This window comes from Triplophysa rosa, linkage group LG8 (assembly GCF_024868665.1).
Source record: "Triplophysa rosa linkage group LG8, Trosa_1v2, whole genome shotgun sequence".
Classification (NCBI taxonomy): Eukaryota; Metazoa; Chordata; class Actinopteri; order Cypriniformes; family Nemacheilidae; genus Triplophysa; species Triplophysa rosa.
In genome coordinates this window covers 27323745-27345287 of record NC_079897.1, presented here as the reverse complement: position 1 = coordinate 27345287, position 21543 = coordinate 27323745, and the positions used below count along the sequence as shown (strand labels likewise).

Sequence of the window (21543 nt, the reverse complement as noted above, 5' to 3'; positions counted from 1 at the left end):
AAAGAGATACAAGCAAAATCGGTGCATTTTTACACACACTCAAAAACGGGCAACTTCAACATTCTATAATAAATGATGCGCTGGGTATTTTGAGCTAAAACTTCACATACACACTCTGGGGACACCAGAGACTTATTTCACATCTAGTAAAAACATTCGAACAACCTCTCCTTTAAAACAATCATGCATCAATAATGTTAATTAACAACATCACATATAATATTAAAACACTGAAATGGACCTTTTTTGTAAATTACATACTTTTATTTAACTAAAGTTTTTAATGATTATTTAAAAATTTCAAGCCGTTACAGGCGCGCAATGAATCTCAGGATAGCCTAAGCTGTGAAGGATACATTCGTTCAATCCTTAAAAACCCGCGGAAATAAGGTCGCATTTTGGGGCTGCATTTAAAGCAACCTTTGAATCAGGACAGCCTTACCAGCCTTCAGTCGCGCTGCTGTGATGCAATACGCCCTTTTCACATGACGTCACACATCTTCCGTTCTGCCACGAAGCAGTGTATCTTTACTTCCGCTAGCACTCCAGTTCATAAGGTGGCGGTAATGCAGGTACAAGCTGGTTTGCCATCCACCAGTAAAACTCAAGAAGTTACTTCCGCTAGCGCCTCAGAATGGAGTTTACCAAGTCCCTTGCACATCTGCCACAAATACGTCTAGATGATGTACAACGTCTTGCAGACAAATTTTCGCTTTTACGACAAGATCAAAGCTAGATAAAGGATACAAATTCTTCGTTGAACAGTACCTGTTTGATTATGAAGGTAAGCGTTTTGTTTTCTTTTTGTGTTAGCAAAGGTGCTAGGATAAGTACTTGAATACGTGTTCTGTCAGTTTTATTTCACTGTTGTTAAATTCCAGCGCGACGGCAAAACGGAAGTTCTTCTTCTTTGTTGCAAGACGGATGTTATGATACACTGCTTTGCGAAAAGGCGGAAGTTAAGTGACGTCATTGTGAAAAGGGCCTATCGGTCTTAAAATGCAGCACGCAGGCCCTGTCCCAAATGGTGCACTTGCGGTCTCGTGGACTTAAATTGCACATTCTCGCCAAGTCTACGAGTCTGTAGGTGTCCCATTTGTCTTTTTAGCGCTCAGAAGTCTGCTCGCGAGCGCCTCCTTTGTGCTGTCGATGCGGTCTTCGGCGAAGCCCGCATTGAGTGAGACTCCACTGATGTCCCCTACCCAGGAATCCTTGCGAACGCCCAATCACAGAACGGATGGGAGGAGTGTCGTGGATGTCAGACCTATACATAAACATGACGGATACATTTTTAAATATATGTTTTGATAAAATTCTAAATTAATTTATTAATTAGTTACTTATTCACATTATTGCTTATTTATTTTCTATTAAGCCAGCTATTCAAGACTAAAAACTTTTAATGCAGTGCATTTTCTTACTTAAGGTAATAAGCCATGTTTTGTTATAGATTTATATCTAGTTGTCTCTGGGCTCTGTAAAGCTGAACAACACAGCTTCTGTATTATAGAGAAATATAAAATAACAACATATATGCATATTAAGAACACATTATGCACATTAAGTATAGTGTAAACAAATTAATAAATATACATTCATGACGTCATGACAAATAAATGCATTACAAACATAAGTATCTATTGCATAATTCTCGGGTGGCATATCAACATATGAACTACAGAACAATAAAAACCGGCAGCTCCAGTCCAAAATAACAACAGTGGGACAACAAGTGGTCGACTTCACGCGGCGCTGTGCAGACTGATCAGCGAATGACAACAAAATACCGCGAGAGAGATTAGAAAGCACCGCTTGCTCTTTCCGGTGTGATGACCTCAAGTCTGTCCCAAAATGCACTCCCATGTACCCTTGTGGACTCGTGCCTAGTGCCCTATAGGTCTGCACTTCCTGACGTCACCAAGTGTGGACTCAGAGGAGGTCCTCAAGACCGGAGTGCGCCATTTGGGACAGGGCCGCAGTGTCGCTACCCGATCCGTCCCGGAAACACGATTTGTTCCGCGCATGCGCGACACTGACGCCACTTCCGGTTAATCCTGTTTTCACGACAGTCGACTCGATCCGTTCAGGGGTTGCTCGATTTGCACTGTGCATGTGCAAAAGCGCATCACGACACTTGTCCTGCGGATGTGCTCGATTAGATATTTGGTGATGAGTATATGTGATAGCAGTATGGACTCTTTTGCATTTGATAAACAACTTAAATATTATCTCTTAAAGGAGAAATTCCTGACAGCCCTACAGAGCGTCAGAAGATAAAACGGGCGTCTACGAATGATACCCTCAAAGGTAACTAAATACCGAGAAACTGTCTAACGTTACACAATATGTCATGTGCTTAATTTATATGTTAACAGTAAATTACCTGTTCAGCTCTCTCTCGTACTTAGGTGCCCTGCTGAATAAAAATAGATTTGATAACAGAACCATTAGCTTTCTACAATTAAAACCATTACAAAGTTCCTGTTTTGTATTGTTTTGGGGATTATTCAGATATCTGCCACAGTACATAGACCATAGTTTCCATCCCAACCAAAACAATTTCTATTATAACCATTAAATCCAATAGAATTGCTTATTTTTTCAGCAGGGTATTAATATCATATTAGTGATCATATAGTGATAAAAGTGATCATAAATATAGTTTAATCTGAGTCAGATATTAATATGATTTATTTGTCTTTACTTTGTCATCTGTTTAAAGAGGAAAGGTTGCAGTTCAGACTCTTCTACACGGTACATACGGCTAGTTGTCCTGTCAGAGGAAGAGAAAACATCTGATCTCACAGAGTGCCACAATAACCCAGGACCTGTCAATCACAGCAGTGTCAGAGTCACTCAAAACAGTGCTATTGCTGGCTACTGTTGGTCCACAATAATCAACGATGTGAAAGAATGGGTAATATACTACAGAGGTGGTACTTTACTTTTAATTGATACTTTTTCCTATTTTTTTAAATATATGTACTTAAGAACTTTTGCCACCTCAGGTTGTTAGGTACCTTCTTGATTTGGAAGTTATTTTTAGTTTATTGTTCTCGCCAACCTAGACATTTTTGTGTTGCTCTTAGGTGAGATCTTGTCACTGCTGCCAGCTGAATGACCCCATCAAACTGTTGTGCCAGTCTTGCATTCCATTAAGGTACTGCTTACAATATTTGTGCATACTCATGAGACTAACAAGCTAGTCTCAAGCTTGTGTACAGTTTTACCAGCATTTGACTGATGCTAATTTTGTCCCATGCAGGTAAAAGAAGCTTGGGAGGTGCTTGGTTTAGATTGATTGAACCACTACCAGAAACACAACGCAGCAACAAGTATGTCCGTACCATGACTGACCTGTACACCAAGTGGGTGTTTTCAGAACCCATGCAGTCAGACTGAGACATGCAGCTGAGACAATGCATTATTTTAAACATGGCAGCTTTCACAAGGATGTAACCGATCTGCCTTTAATTTCAGATGGGAAATGCTTGCCTCAAGATTGTAGAAGCTGCACGACAACATTTACTGTGTACTATTGTGGCCCGGTTTCACAGACGAGGCTTATCTTACGCCAGGACTAGGCCTTAGTTAATTATCTGCATGCTGATGGTAAGAATGTTTCATTTGTCAGAGCTGTTAGATAATAAAAGCAAACTCTTACAGTGTTATTTGTGTTTCACAGTATGCACCTGCACATCGTGTCCATTAACATTCACAGAGGTAAGATGGATTTTCACACAAGAAAACATATGCCATCAAACTACTGTGTGTGCGTTCGTGCATGTGTGTGTTTTAGGAGGAGGTTCCATTGATTTGCCAGTGGTGGTGCATTCAACAAGTGTATGATAGACTATCCAGCCAAGATAATAATATTACATCTGTAAAGTCACTGTTAGTAAAGTGAGAACATATCAGCGACTGTTTAAACTGCCATTTGCAGGTTTTATTCGTGCACACACAGCCAATCTAACATTGTTTTTAAACGCATTATTTGTTTTTTTCATGTCACAGACACCCGATGGTAGTCCAAACCATTACCATTACAAATTGTAATGTGTTTAATGTCTTTTGATGTTAAATGCAATGTTCAATAAAGAGTGCCGTAAATTGTATTGACCGGACGTGGCGTCAGTTTCGCGCATGCGCGGAACAAATCGTGTTTCCTGCACGGATCGGGTAGCGACACGCAGACCCCGAATTGGGACACAGCCAGCCACTCTCTTATTTTGTCACAGAAGAGATGGATGGCCAACCAAAACACTAACAGAGTTACTCTCGCTCTCTCCCTCTCTATGGTCATTATTAACAATTCCAGAGTTTCCTCAACACTCCATAGACTACAATAGTGAATTGGTAAACAGTAGAAAATACTGTATTATACCTTAATATTTACTATGGTATGGTTTAAAAACACTGTAGCATCTAAGAATTTTACTACAGTTTACTACAATAAATAATAAAGTATACTGCAGTATTTGTTAATGGTTTGTTGTGTCCCCCATAAAAATGTGTATCAATGAGCACTGGTTGAGATGCTAACAGACTTTCTTCTTGATGACATAAAACCATTTCTAAGTAAATAAATAAGTAAATATTCAACAGAAACGTGTCAATTACAAGTGAGAAAAGTGTCAACAACAGTTGTGTGTATTATTTGTGTGATTTGAGTAACTAAACATACCTGAAAACACTGAAGAAACCCGTGAGAAACAAACTTTGCTGCTTTCAGCCCCGTTTCCATGGTAACTCCCTCCGCTACAGTGTTTGAATGCCACACGAATGTTCAGCTCGCGCACACCCGTTAATACACGCCAAAGTCACGCAGCATCTCTTAAATCTCATTAAATTATCATTAAATTGCAAATAAATAGTGTTTTTATTTAACTGAACAAATATTTTTTGTTAGATAACTATAAACCTACTATTATATTAAATAAACTCGGGCTATTTAGCCCGTATATTCCATCCTTAAGATTCCTTTGACTGTAAAAACAAAAATTTATATTTATAGAAATGTCTTGTGCGGTGTTTTTAAACACATCATTTGTTTATTCATGTCACAGACACATAAAATAATCACATAAGTAGTTACTGTGATCAAAAGCGACACTTACAGTACATCGTTCTCGTCTACTTGGGTTGGTTCGGCTTGTGACAGCGCGTCGTTTCTTTGGTTTGCGCAATAAATAGTGTGCTTACTGACATCAGCTATTAGCAACACTATACTGTATACAATCTTGTTTCTGTGTGTAAATGATAAGGTGTATTCAAAGCTCTGTTTCAAGCAACAGAGAGTTGATCACACCATATACAGTGAATACACACACGCATGTTAGAAATAAGCTGGTATAGTGTCACCATTCGTGTCTGTGACATGAAAATAAACAAATTATGCGTTTTCAAACACCGCTGTGTAGGCTTGTTGCGATAGTCGTGTCACCGTTATCCACCCTTCTACCGATTGCATCACCTGTCCACCGCGGTACCGACCCCCACCCCCACCGTCATTTGGAATTTTTATAGTAGGCATATTTACATTTATTTACATTAATGCATTTGGCAGACGCTTTTATCCAAAGCGACTTAGAAATTAGTAAATAGTAATTAACTTAGTTTGGTTAAAGACCAAACTACAGTTGCGCGTCTGAACGCGTTCTAATTTTCAAAAGCCATTGTTTTGCCATTTATTTAACATAAACTTTGTTCATTTCGTATTCCTTTCTTATTCGTTAGTTATTTATTTATTATTTCCTTATTCATTTCTTATTTATTTATTTGCTGCACAATGTGTGCCGTGATTAGGCTACTGGTTTTGTTAATATAGGTGTTGTAGAGTGACAATGAAGTGTTAGTACAGGTGATGACCTGTAGAGGGCAAGCTAATGCTGTGGGTATTGGGTTATAAGTAGCAGAGAAGAACTGTGTGGTTTGTGTAAAAGTGACTCCACCTGTGATGTGCTTGTGTGTACTGCTGGTAGTTGCATTCCCTTGAGTAAATGCAAACTTGAACTGATCTCATGCCTCCTCACGTTATTACATTTTGGCGAAGAGGATAAACAAAGGGGAATACCTTGAGGATGGAAGGAGTTTTTCTGGAAGATGTAAACTGGATCTCTATGAGTTGGAGCTTTGGAATAGAAGATGGCCAATCTGGTAGGAACAGTTACACCATTTGAGAGTCAGTCCCAATCTTGGGAGGAATATTGTGAAATATTGCAACATTTTTTTAAGGCAAATGAGATTACAGAAGCAGTCAAGCAGAAAGCTATATTGTTGAGCTCCGTGGGAAGTCAAACATACAGTCTACTGAGGAATTTATTAAGCCCAGTTAAACCAGGCTCAAAGACATTTAATGAATTGGTGAACTTACTTAAAGAGCATTTCAACCCAAAGCCCAGTGAAATTGTACAACGTTTCAAATGTAATTCAAGATCAATAGAAGAGGGGGAAACTGTGCTGGAGATTTAACATTTGAGAAGGCATTAAAAATAGCCCAAGCAATGGAAACAGCCAATAAAGATGTTAGAGATTTGCAAGCTCAACGCACAGAAACCACCAATTCAATGAGAGTGTATAAAACTTCAGTAAAGCAAGATGATGGCCAAAGTAAAGCATGTTACAGATGTGGAAGTTTGCAACATTTTGCTAACGAATGTCGATTTGTTTCTGAGAAGTGTCATAAATGTGGAAAACAAGGACACATAATGAAAGTATGCAAATCAAAAACTTATTTTGGACAATCCAACTTCCAAAGGGGAGAAAGACGTAAAAGAGGAGGACAGGGAATGCATTTTGTGAGCAGAGATGAACAAGGTGCATCGGCATCTGTTGAAGAAGGTATTTTTACAGTATACAGTTTGCAAGGAACAGAAATTCCGAAAGTAGCTCCACATACCATCACATTGGCTGTTAATGAGTCAGATGCACAGTTTGAAGTGGATACAGGATGTGGTGTGACCATAATGAATGGGTCCAACTTTGCAAAATTGTGGGAAAAAGACCTGTTCTTTGAACTTAAAGACCTATACTGGCCAAGCTCTAACCGTGTTGGGTTCTGCACAATTATAAGTCAGATACAAAGATACAGTGAAGGAGTTACCGGTAGTGGTAGTACCTGGAATTGGATTAAATCTATTGGGCAGAGGATGGATTAAGGAATTGGACCTGGAATGGGAGGCCCTACATAGGATGCAAAGGGGAACAAATTTAACTTTGCCTGAAGTCCTCAGCCAACATGAAGAATTGTTTAAAGAGGAGTTGGGGGAATTGAATGGTCCACCAGCGAAGATTTATGTAGATAAGGAAGCAGTCCCAAGGTTTTACAAAGCCCGTCCGGTCCCTTATGCAATGAAGGCAAAGGTAGAAATTGAAATAGAACGCCTGTTAACAGAACGCATCATAGAACCTGTTAAGCACTCTGAATGGGATGCACCGGTAGTACCTGTTTTAAAGTCTGATAATACAGTACGTCTATGTGAGGACTACAAGCTAATAGTAAACCGAGTTTCAAAGTTGGAACAGTACCCCATTCCTCGGGTAGAGGATTTGTTTGCAACTCTGTCGGGTGGACAGAAGTTAACCAAATTGGATATGAGCCATGCTTATCATCAGATAGCATTAGATGCAGAGTCAAGAAAATATGTCACAATGAATATCCACAAGGACTGTTTACTTACCGGGTTCTACCTTTTGGTGTCTCATCTAGCCCCGCCATTTTTCAACGGACTATTGAGGGGTTACTGCAGGGTCTTCCGCATGTGGCAGTTTTCCTTGATGATATCTTGGTAAACGGTCGTAATGATGAAGAGCATCTACAAACTCTGGCTAGAGTAATGGATAGATTGCAGGAGGCAGGATTGCGGTTGAAACGGAGTAAATGTAGCTTCACGGAAAAAGAGGTACTGTTTTTAAGCCATAAAGTGGATAAGACAGGCCTCCATCCCGCACCAGAAAAAGTGACAGCTATTCAAAATGCTCCTTCACCAAAGAACGTGACAGAACAAGAGGCGGTTTTTGTTCAGTCTAAAAAAAGGATTCACTCCGTACAAGTTCTGGTTCATTATGACCTACAGAAAGAGGTGATTTTATCATGTGATGCTTCTCCTTATGGCTTGGGTGCAGTTCTCTCGCATAAGATGCCTGATGGAAGTGAAAGACCTATAGGATTTATGTCATGGACATTGAATCAAGCTGAGCGGAATTATTAGCAGTTGGACAAAGAAGGGTTGGCTGTAATGTTTGGCTTACAGTGCTTTCATACTGTAAGTATTTATATGGTCGGAAATTCACAATCGTTACGGACCATAAATCCTTGTTGTCTTTATTTAACGAATTAAAAGCTGTTCCCCAAATGTCCTCTCCTAGAATCCAGCGATGGGCGGTGACCCTGAGAGCATACAAATATAACATCATCTGTAAGACTGGTAAAGATCATGGCAACGCAGATGCTCTGAGTTGGCTACCATTGCCAATGGAATCTGCCACGGAGGAGGAGGAAAGAGTACTAATGCTGAAGAATGCTGATATCACATTGATCACAGAAGAACAGGTGAGAGAGTGGACAAGGAAAGATCCAGTATTATCTAGGGTGAAAGAAACAGTGCAACGCGGATGTTTAATGGAACTAACAGGAACGGAGTTTGACCCCTTCAGGATAAGTAAAGAGGAATTAAGTGTACAGGATGGTTGTGTGCTTTGGGGGGCCCGAGTAATCATTCCCAGTGTGATTAGAGCAGAAGTTTTGAAACAATTGCATCAATGCCACCCAGGAGTGTCTAGGATGAAAGCTTTGGCCAGAGGTTATGTGTGGTGGCCCAAGTTAGATCAGGATGTGGAATGGTTGGTAAAAACCTGTTGTACGTGCCAAGAGCATAGAAATGTTCCAGCTATTGCCCCACTCCATCCTTGGAATTGGCGTTGCATTGCAACGATTGCATGTGGATTATGCAGGACCATTCATGGGAAAAATGTTTTTTGTTCTGATTGATGCGCATTCCAAATGGACGGATGTGTGTCCAGTGAATTCAGCCACATCGGCTACCACCATCGAATGTTTAAGGAATAGCTTCAGTAACCATGGATTGCCAGAACTGATTGTATCAGATAATGCTACTTGTTTCCTTAGTGCTGGATTCAAAGAGTTCTTGAAGATAAATGGTGTACGGCATGTTACTTCTGCACCTTACCATGCCTCTAGTAATGGTTTAGTGGAAAGGGCTGTCCAAATTGTTAAAACCATCCTGAAAGAAAAAAAAATGTGGATGGAACAATTGCAACGAAGTTGTCTCGAGTCTTATTCAGTTACAGGATCACTCCCCAGACCACCACAGGGCTCTCTCCAGCAGAAATGTTGTATGGACGAAAATTACGCTGTTCTATGGACTTTATACATCCTGATTTGACAAGGAAGATTCATGAACAACAACAAAAGCAAAAAGTGTATCATGATAAAAAGGCCCGGGAGTGGAATTTTTGTGTTGGAGATCGAGTACTTACTCGGAACTTTACTTATGGACCGAAATGGATTCCAGGGCATATAGTGACTGTGACTGGACCACTTTCTTATAAAGTAATGTTGGGGGATGGGCGAGTGGTTCGACGGCATGTGGATCAAATTCATGCCCGACAGAAATTGGTTGTAAATACTTCAGAAGTGGGAATGGATAGTAAATTCCCTGATTTTGATATTCCTGAGAATTTGACACCATGTTTTTATTTTCGTTTCTTTTTTTTTGCTAGATGTGTGCTGTGATTATTCGTTTTGTAAGGTCCGTGTGTTAGCAAAAACCATCAGTAAACATACCACGAACACAGGTTCAAGTAAAACTTACAAAGATTTATTGGTGGCACTATACAAAAAGAGACTATGTACGAGGACGCCCAAATGTTACCTCAGCAGAGCATGAGCGTTGAACAAAACAAACGCACATGAAAAGAAATACAATCAAATTTCACAGCACAACAAATTATAACACCATCGTGCCTCACACTAGACATGCATTTAATGGCTCAGTTCTGCCTATGTTACATACCTTTACATACCTTCTGTCCTCGGCATAGTAACACAGTGGTAACAAGATTACTTCCAAACAAACAAACAAAAAAATAAAGAAAACTAGTCCTCCTAGCAATAAACCAAACCCTCAATAGTAATCTGTACCAAAGAAATAAACCCAAACAAATCAAATAAATAACAAGAGCAACATATACAGGCCCTATAGTGTCACCCTAAATACCGCAGCCCTGCAATATAAACATTTAAAAGCCACATTTATTAATTAGATTAAAACATTACCCATTAAACATTTTATTAATACTTATGTCATACCTGTCTCAATGATCCCAAACAGACCCACATGTCAACACTTTAGCATAACAACAAATATATGCCCATCTTTTTCAGGCACCACAGAGCTGAAATTAGAAAGTTAATATTCCTTTATTAAAAGAACACACGCATATTAATCCATTTCCCTAATGAATGGACTAATTACCTGTTCTCAACATCCAACCATCACATACGAATCCTCCATGGAACCATGTGCGTCAAACTACTTCCGCCGGCCGGAAACAACCGCATTTTAGAACCCGTTCCTACCTAGAACCTTTATACGGTTGACCACGCCCTCTTCATTCAAAGCTCTCCCAGTATCACCTGCTACACGTGTAATATAAGCAAATACCATTGTACTTCTTTGTAGTTTTGTGTGTTTTTATTAAGAAAGATATTGAACCCACTATTCAAGCAATTGCCGTCTATAAACCGGTGGGAAAATGTCATCACCGCCATATTCCTATCGCTGTGTGTGCGAGTAAAACTCGTTCATGGCAGTCACAAACAGCCTATGTGATGAAACGGCTGAAGTGGTCAAGTAAAACATCTCGTGTGATTTGACATACATCCTCTGTAGGTTGCAAACAATGATAAACTGTAAAAAAAAAAATGTATCCACGATCATTTTGTGGGAAAATGAACAACTGTGTCACCTTCGGGAGCAAGAGTAAACTTTCCGCTGTATTTGTCATCTGCTCAGCAGACTGACAGGCTTCGGACAGACGAGAGATTAATGACAGCGGGCGGTTTTCTGTGAAATTGTGCCGGTAAATGTAGATAAATTGTCTGGATTGCGTTTACATTACACTGAGATCCGATCACAACTACCTCTGGATCAGGACACGCTGATCGGATGACATTTCGATCAGAAGCGCGTTTACACTTGTCTTTTCAATGTGTATGTGGACAACATCCAGATACAGGTCGCATGTTAATGCCAAATGTTAACGCAGCTATAGTAATTGTATAGTATATAGAATTCTAGAAAACACCCAGAACAATTAAAATAGAAAATAATGAAATTGGGATTAAATAAAATGGCATATAAACAGGGTTCTGCGGGATTTATTTGGGTTTTTGGATAGATAAATGTATTGGCTTAAATTATTAAACATTATGCAGTACCATATTATTTTCATCAAACATCGAAACTTTAAGAAAATTAAAGTAGTTTGTTCATTTATTTATTTACATGACTACATTCTTTTCAATTTCGTAATGTTTACTTCAGTTATTTGATAACAGACTGATTGGAAAGACTATTATACAGTAGTGCTGATACTGTTTTATTTATTATTATTTAATCATGTATTGTCTTTTATTATTCTTTTATTAGTTTGTTAAGTCTTAATGCATTTAATTCAGAACTAAAGCACGTGCGCACCCATTGCCAACAAAACAAAGACATATGACTCAGTTTCACTTCCCGCGTACGGTTCATGTCCGGCATCTTTTAGCGCTGGGACCGCTCCATCTATCAGTCTCAAACCATCTCCAAATCCAGCGTTATATCCACCATTTATATAACATCCATCACTGAAATGTTGATACGATTTTCATGTTAGAAAAAACTTTTTGAAACCTATACTAAAGCTGGGGGAGTGTATCGAGCACAGAAATACTACGTCATATGTCCAACTCATTTTTTGACAAGTTGATCATGTTTAGCATGAGAAGACAGCTCTTATAGCACTTTTATATTAAAGATTGTTAATTGATACAATTTTACAAGTTGAAAAAGCCCTTTGCTATGACCAATAAAATAATGATTAAAATGATTCAGCAGTGTGCCTGTGCGTCCTCCATTGTGTCAGTAAATATTGGAATAATGTTAACATTAAAGGAGAGAATATAGACAAAATCTTATGAGAAGAGCAGTCTTACACTGAAGTCCATCTTAGACGCTGTGTTTATAAGCACAAACAGTTAGAACAAGAAGTGCAAATCAAACGGAAACTTACTCTTCACATGGCGGGAGAACACAGTAATCATCACTGTGATAGTGACACTTTGAATTGTTCTCCAAACCAGTTGAGTGAAAGTTCTACCCTGCAGCTAATCTCATTGGTTAAGGGTAAGGGGTGGAGTTAAGGGTAAGGGGTAGGCATTGATAGGCACTCACGAGCGTGAAGCCTAACTGAATACACGTTACGCTCGCTTCACATCAGTGCACACGTGCCGCTGCACATCCCCAGTTTAAAGCATGCTTATCTGGGTTTTCAGTGTGAGTACTGCTTGATGGTTACATGAGCATGAAGGACTTCTCTGTGTGTCTACACACAAGCCGTCGTGACTGTTTAGCAGGATCATTATAAATTGAATGAATACAGCAGGGTTTAGTCAAACACAACGGGCTGGTGGAGTTGAATTATTTACTGTAGCACACTTCATGCTTTAAATCACAGTCTTAGTCTTTGTTAGCACCAGCCATCAGCAAACCATGTCAATACCCCCCGCTGGAGTCTGGATTAACTCAAACTCATCGTGCGATGAATAAATGGTTTACGAGATGATGATCAGAGGAGCTTCTGACAGTCTAGATAATCTGACACTCCTGTAATCTGATTTCCCATAATTCCCCCAAAACCCTGATGGAGTAAATACTTAATTCTGGCTAATGAATTCTTTCCAATGTAAACCCTGTCAAAAACAATATCTGAGCCAGAAACAGCACACAGAAGAATAAAGAAATGTTTGAGGATTAACCTTCTTCTGGTCATTTCATGTCTTGGATCAGTGTGATGAAGTGAAGCAGGACTTCTGGCACACAGAGAAGATTCATGAATGCTTTCTCTCAGCCACACACACTCATGTCTTGCTGCAGTAGAGCCGTATGTGATGATGTCACGTCGTCTCAGCGCTCAACATGCTGAACGCAGCTCCTGTGCCATGAATCACTAAGAATCGGTGGGATGGTCATAGTACTATGCTGGCTCTGAGGCTCCCAGTATGCATTGCGGCATGAATGATTTATGCCGTTGGATTTGTTGTCAGAATGATCTGGCTTTCTAAATCCCTTGTTTTGCTATTCATGATCGGGTAATCCATCTTTTGTGCCATTTTTTTAAAGCAAAATTGGATTGGATCATCCGGATGCAGATACACACCTTTTCATATTACCAAATCCGGATTACTAGTGCTCGAAATGGGATCACATATCACAATGTGGGCTACTACCGGAGTAATAAAAAACAGGTATTACGGTCAATGCGAGGTCACTCTAATTAAAAATTAAAAACACCAAACGTCTCCTTCCTTTTTCAATTTCAATTCAACATTCATACTATTCATCTGATGCACAACAATTGAATAGAAACATTATACACAAATACATTGCATGTGTTTTAAATCTTATGTTAAATCATAAGGGGTGGTTTCCAGGAAAGGGATAGCCTAATCCAGGACTAGCCTTTAGTTAAATTAGGATATTTAAGGCGTTTCTAAAAACATACTTTACAAACAAACATGACTGTATCTTGAGACAAACCAATTGCACTGATATATCTTAAGATATGCACATGCAAGTTGTTTTCGATCAAGACGGCACTAACATTTTAATTAGTCTGGGGCTAGGTTGAAACCCTGTCCGGGAAACTGCCCCTTAATCATGTAATAGGAAGATTTTCCTTGAATACTTTATAATTAAAATGGTTAAAATAATGCCAAATAATTATGTTCTTTTTGTGGACTAAACAACATATACCAATCATAACTAAAAGGTTTTGAACTACACAAATTGAATCCAGATCAAAACCTACACTGAATTGTGATCTAATCCACATTCAGAATGCTTTTTTCTTTTGGAAAACCCATCTTCATTTAACCGCAATTTAACCGCAATCCAATCAGATTCCTTTTAAGCAATTGGCTCTATCATCAAGAAAAAGTGCAAAGGTTTCAGTAACTATAACAGAGCAGGACTGAAGGGTGTAGTGCACTTGTTACCTGAAGCAGGTGTGAATTATACTGTGAGTAAACTCTGGTGAATCCCCTCCACACACTTTACATGAATATTCGGGCACACAAATATCTACAACCCGGTATCTAATCTCTCCACCTCCAATGTACCTGAAATCTTTACACTGTCAGATCGATTATGGCCTGGAAATTGACCAATTTTCTACATCAAATGTACACATTGGTTACTATACATACCATAACGTCACATATCTTCCAACGGTTGTTTTCAGAGACAGCTGATATTTCTTGTAAAACATGACCTCAGTGTTATTTAAATGATCTCGGTCATGACTCTGTTTTCACGTGCACATCCCTTTTGTGTTGGCACCGCGCCACAGCAACAAACCTTGTTTTTCTCATTTCTCCATTTGTCAAATGTGATTTAAAAGCAGTGAGGCAATCTATACGGATTAATACTCTGTGTTTTTGTGTGACAAACAAAGACATTCTTAAGAGATCTGGCGCTCTGAGGATAGCTTGTCTCCAGGTCAGGGATGTGGATTAAGTTCCTATTGAACGACAAGGCAATCTATATTTATATAGCATTTTATCAGCAGGAGGTCTATATGATTCAATAGTGGCCACCTCACGGTTCACTGGAGTCAAGGTTTGCACAAATCCCCAGGAACACAGCCAGGAATAAGAGCGGCACACAGGTTTGACCTTAAAACCCTCGCCCATTCTAATGACTGGAGCCAGTCGCCCTCAGATGGAAAGGCCTGTGAACTTCAGTAACTACAACATTTCTGATGTTTCTTTCTTTTCAGCTCTTCTTCAGACGGTGACTAAAGAAAAGGCTTGGGTTCAAAACCGGGTCAGAAAATGGAAGTTAATCAAGAGATTGAAAACACAACTAAAAAAAACAAATCTCTCAGTACCACATTTCTTCAGATTGTTCGTTTTTAATGATTCTTGTTGAAATGCTAACCGTATTTCTCATTGAAATCTGGACTTACTGTAGCTGACTGCGTTAAAAGAATGCAGCGAGTTGGAGAACTTTCAGTCACACTTTACATGACCTGGTAGTAACATTAAATACCTGCGGGCAAGGCCGGACTTACCATTGGCCTTGACTGGGCACCAGCCCAGGGGCCCCGCCCTTCAGGGGGCCCGCCTGCTCTCGTTCATTTGATTTGTTTAGTTATATGCCAATCATTTTATTTTTCATTTAAACTTTCTGCATTGGCCTACCAAGGTTCAATAGCACTGCCTTATGTAAGGAATGATGTCATTTAATTGGCTAAACGTTCCGTCAGTCATGTTGGCGTTTCCTGATTGGTTATTTGTGGATTCTATCCATCATGTTTTCCTCAGTTGAAACCTGTCTGCTCGTGCTCGTTAAGACGCTTGTTCTAATGGCTGACAAGCGCAATCGCAGTGCCGCGCTTAAAGAAAACCAGAGACAAGAGACAAGAACGCGAAAGAACAGCATTTAGAAAATAATGATTCTTTACACCCATGGCACCACACCTTGATCTTTAGGCAGAGAATCCAGAGCATATCAACACTCCCGTTTTTCACACCCATCTCCCGCCACCCTCCGGTTTTATTTCAGTTATTTCTCCTTTGAAACTCGCGGACCGACAGGAGCCGGAACGCGTTCACTGGGTGGCTCTGTGGCTTGAGCCGCTGCCCATTTGCCCTCACAGGCTGGCGCCCTTTGGTAGACGAAGTAGAGTAGAGAGGATTCACATCCCCGCGAAAAAATTTCTCTGAATACACCGCTATATGATTCCACTCCGCGTTTTCCATTTGACGCTCGCTCCTCACAGTCTGTGTCCGCTCACTGAACACGACAGATCGGTTCATCGACAGGTAGATGCAGTAGAGTCTACTAGCTGTTGTTGTTGTTACACTTTCTTTGCTTTTACAAAAAACGTGTTATGAAAAGTGTTGTGTTCTGCAGACATCTCTGAATAAAAACTGGTAACATAGAGTTTATTTCTAATATTTCCCGTTCTGTGACCATAAGCGGTTCTTGTAAATAATATGCAAACACTGTTAAATCCATCCATGTAAATAAAAAATGAAAACATTCTGCTAACTAATAAACAAAGTTAAAACAACCGAACTACAGGACGCGTGAAGGGACAAACTGCTCGTGCTTTTTCAAACTGCGTTTAGATAGTTATTTCGTTTCTGACGTTGAGATATCTGGCAAAATGTAAATGCTAAATTAAGATGATACCTTGAAGATATACCATTCATGGATTCATGGCCCGTGAGCTGCATTAAACAGTCTCTTAGATTTTAATTTAAGAATTTGACATGAAAATGATGTTATGTTAGACAAAGTAATTAAAAGATTTAAAACGATTTATAACAGAGGGGTGCCCTATTTGCCCTGCACAACCTCAGTTAACTAGACTTTACAAAACTATGGACCCATCTCATTATAATGAAACTATTTAAGCCATAATAAGACGTTTCATCTCATTATATGAATACAATTTTAATGTATATTTCAAACTCATACATCTGTCATATGCTTTACTGATGGAATTGCAATAGAATACTAATATATTTTTAACACTTTACACCATGTAATTTTAATATACATAATGGTAGGGCTTTATGATTATGTCAAAAACTGTAGTCCCCTTGATATTGTAATGTTGATTATTAATGTTGGATTTTGCATTTAAGTATGTTTGAAACTTCCTACACACTATAAATGCACCACTTGTGGCTCCCACTGTCAAAACAAGCATTATAAATGTGTAAACCAATGAACAAGTGTCATTGTTGGTCATTGGAGGAAAAAAAACATTTACTAATGCTAACAAACATATGATTTTAAATAGTACGGGGGCCCCGAAAACAACTCAAGCCCAGGGGCCCCCATCCTACTAAGTCCGGCCCTGCCTGCGGGACTGTAGAAATAATTTGTATATGTGTTCATTTGTCTTAGCCCTGTACGGATTCAGTTCAGAGTCTGCTCGAAAAGTCTTTCTATTCGGTTTGTTCGTGTTCTCTTTAACAATTCAGTAAATGACACATGCACAGCATACGGTCCTGGGGCATAACACAACCTACCCAAACCCCGTTCATTATTAAACCTTTTTAAATTATTCAGGATTTTCAAATAATACAAACACATAGGCTTACAGTAACAGTAAAACACTAACAAACAAACCCAAAGCACTGAAAATTAAACAGATACATACTGTAACAATGAGTAATCAGCAGCGGATCCACATGCAGTCAGATTTTAATCACAAAAACACAAAGTAGAAACTAATAAATGACCACCGCAACAAGGCACTAAAATAATCCAAAGGGCTCTGTGTAAAGACACTGGGAACACGACCAAACATACAACTCACACTAGACAAAGGAAACACTGGGGTTTAAATACATAGAAACTAACAAGATAACAAGACACACCTGGATGAACTAATTAACACTAAAAACTACAAAGGACTACAAAACATGGCACAGAACAGGAAGTAACATAAAAGTTCACAAATACAGGGGAAACACGGACTGGGATCGTGACAGACCCCCCAAGAGCGGCTTCTAGACACTCTCAATAGTCCAGGAGGGCAGTGAAGTGGGGGGCGGAGCAAGGGGAGGGGTCACTGTTTAGAATGGGCTTAGATATCGTTATATATGCACATTATACCATTACGAATCTCTGAGTCATTTGCTCACCCCTCCCTTTCGAATTACGACGGTGGCCGCAACAGTAAAAAAAGATGTCGTCTACTGAGACAGCGGATAGCAGTGATACAAGCAACGATGTTACTTTACAAAGGTAAGGCAATATATTAACGTAATTAATCATTTAACATGTATTCTATTGCGAAAGTTACTGTTACAATTCTATAATTAGATATATTTCTTGCGATCTGTCTAGTACACGCTGAGAGTAGTGAAGTAACTAAAGTTAGCTAATCGTAAATAGCAACGCTGTTCAAAGAGTTTGATCTGAAAAAGACATAGGCAGTTAGGTGTAAGTTAGTAGACGTTTGTCTCCCCCTTTGTAAAGTCAGGAACAACAGGAGTACGTACCGCAGGGACGGAAAAACATTATTATTCGGAGGTTATATGGCCATTTGTATAAAATGCTAACGTTACCGTTTCAACAAAACAGTTGTTTGGTAAACATTGAAAAAGTGGAAACATTGAAAATGTTGAATTATCTTACCAGTTTAGCAGAAAACAGGCAACTTCGGCATCGCCTCGAAAACATTTGTCTTTCAACAGTGCCTTCCATCTGGTAATAAATACACCGATGTTTATCCTGGATTTTCTGTCACGTCACATCTAAAGACACAGTTTTGTATGTTATATTGCATTTCTGTTAATAGATCATACAAAACATCCTGCATTGTACCTTTAATATAAAACTGAGCAAAACAAAGTAAATTCAAACAAAAAATTGAGCCCTCTCCCTTCATGAATAGCCTATATTAATTAGTCCTATAACTGACTGCTAAAAGAATGTAATGTAAGTTGTTCTGTACCCCTACAACAAAACACTTCATTAAAAAGTGTCATTCAACATTAGGCCTATAAGCTAAAAATACGAATAAACTAAAACTGTTGGATTATTATAGGCTACATTGCAAAATGATTTGAGAAAAAAAAAACATCCAATGCAAGCAATTCTGACTGATGCTGAGTGACAACCATTTCAGTTCACGTCTCTCCTCCAAACTGTATTGTCAAAAATGATGTACAGTCATGTTGAAAAAAGTACAAGCACACTTCAATATGATGAAGAATTCTTAGGTCTTTACATCTTAGCCTGATGACCTGTAGGGGTCACACTTTTCCTATGGAACACAATGTTAATTTCAAGTGTGATTATATAAATTTATACCATGGTCTGTTTGAATACTGGATTCTGATTGGCTGGAAGGTGTGCATTAAAACCCTTTAACGCACAGGTAGCTCCAGTAAGTTTGAACATTTGAGTACATTTGAAATTTAACTGACAAAATCACTGTCATTTTCACCTGTTTGATCTAAAATTTCACTGTAAACATCAATAAAAGCTCCGCTTCGCGTCAGGTGGTTCTTGGCCTTCACGTCGTGCATTAAAACCCTTTAACGCACGGCTAGCTGTGGATTATCCCTTATGTATTATTATGTACCAGTTTCATTACATTTTTGCTTTAAAAATAAAACATGATACAAGTAATAAGTTTAACAAAATAAAATTAACTTACTCGTCATTTGAATTGCGGTGCTTTTGAGTGGCGCTGCAGAGGTTTAAATTTAAATATGTATGGTCAGTTACAGTCCTGAACTGTGACTGTCGTTGAAAAAGTAAACTTTAACGGAAGGAACCAGATTGGCCGACCTGTACACGCTCACTCAATGGATGGACGAACTGTCAGAATTACGTTAACGTTACCTCCAGTTAAGTGGTCTGACATCCACACATACCCCATAGGCAAGGCAAGTTTATTTATATAGCACATTTCATACACAAGGGCAATTCAAAGTGCTTTACATAAAATGACTGACAGAGAGAAATAAGACGTATCTTTAAAATGCAAATGATTTAAGATCACAAATACTTTCGATTTTAAGAGACAATAAAACAGCAATAAAATTGATTAAAAATGTGAGTGTATATATAAAAAGAATAAGAGCAAAAGAAAAGGAAATGAGAAATAGAAGTGCAGTTGATGTAAACAGCACAGTGCTCAGGTTGTAAATGCACAGCTAAACAGGTGTGTTTTAATCTGGATTTAAAAGTAGCTACTGTTGGTGAACGTCTGATGTCTTCTGGAAGCAGATTCCAGCTAAGGGTGGCGTAATGGCTAAACGCTGACTCGCCTTGTTTTGAGTGAACCCTTGTTATCTCTAACTGACTTGATCCTAATGATCTGAGAAGTCTGTTTGGTTTATATTCAATAAGCATATCTGAAATGTATTTAGGTCCTAGACCAATGAGTGATTTATAGACAATTAATAATACTTTGAAGTTAATTCTAAAAGTAACTGGTAACCAGTGTAAGGACCTGAGAACTGGAGTGATATGCTCAGATTATACCACATAAATTATAGAGAAAGAAGCCAAGCGTGTATAGTCAAGACAAACTGAGAGAGAATAATGTTATATCTTTAGATGCCTATATGTACAGTGGCAAACGTTACACACACCTGACACATTACATGAGCTTTCTCACTGTTCCCTCTCCCGGTTTTCTACTAATACACTTATGAATGTATGCCATGAAAAAACTACTCAAGTAGCTAGTTACTAGTTACTTTGTATCTGATTATATACTATTCATACTTTTTTTACTAATGCCAATATTTTAAGATTATATTTTATTCAATTTTTTTTATTATTATTATAACCATAATCATATATATTTGCAATATAAGCACAGAAACTAATAGACAAAAACAGAAGAGACAAGCATTTCTGTAAATTTCAATGTCAATGTAGCCTACACAACTTATTTAGAATAATAGTCCATGTCAAACTAAAGTGAAGCTGCCAAGTTTTGCATTTACAACGCTCTTAACTAAACTGAGAGCATTTCTTAAGATGATCTAGAACATCTGCAGTGCTCTCTTATATCTATATATTATAGATGTTTACTTCCTTCTGTTCTTCAAATGTATATTTCTGCAAGCCCACGTCTCTGTGTCTAACAGGTTGCGCGCATGTTGCTGTGTCTGACGAACACGTCGCGCGGGTGCGTGCATATGGTGGGCATTTATCATTGCTGGCAAACAATATGACGCATTTGCAGTTTTGGTTTGATAGATATAGATTAATATCCACTTCCTCCAACGTCTTGTTTTGTCTTGTGTTCATGCGTGTTCTTAAGTTTCCTGCTACAAGGAGTGAGTAATCCGCCACTTCAGATCGTGCTGCGAACTGAACAAATCATTTGAACTAGACGGTTTTGCCCAGTGCTCGAATTGAAGGGGGGCTAGTGAGATCCGGGACACCCCATAAGGCATTAGGGACCCCCATAAGAAGTAAAAAATAGACTTGGGGGGTCCCTCAGATATTGTTATTTGAGTAAAAATGATAGTGACAAATGTGATAAAATTCATGCAACGTATATGGTAAATTTCGTGAATTAATTATTTACAATAATTTATATTAAGTTTGTTTATGGGCTAGTTGTCACATCTCTTTAAATTTTAAACGCCTTTCGTTGTGCGGTTTCTGTGCTATATATAATCCATTCAGAATTGTATAAAACTTGTTTTTAATGCTGCTAAGACCAACGACCACATACACGCTGCAAAGTTTCGGCAATTACATC

General features: G+C 38.7%; 1 long non-coding RNA gene and 1 pseudogene across 1 annotated transcript; both read left to right on the top strand.

Moving 5' to 3' along the window:
* The first annotated feature begins 2155 nt into the window (after positions 1 to 2155).
* Positions 2156 to 3324, top strand: LOC130557428 (uncharacterized). Its single transcript, XR_008963308.1, has 3 exons — positions 2156 to 2307; positions 3090 to 3160; positions 3266 to 3324. It is a non-coding gene; the product is annotated as an uncharacterized LOC130557428 (long non-coding RNA).
* A 3867-nt stretch (positions 3325 to 7191) lies between these two features.
* LOC130558395 (uncharacterized protein K02A2.6-like) overlaps positions 7192 to 21543 on the top strand; it is a 34173-nt pseudogene continuing 19821 nt past the window's right edge.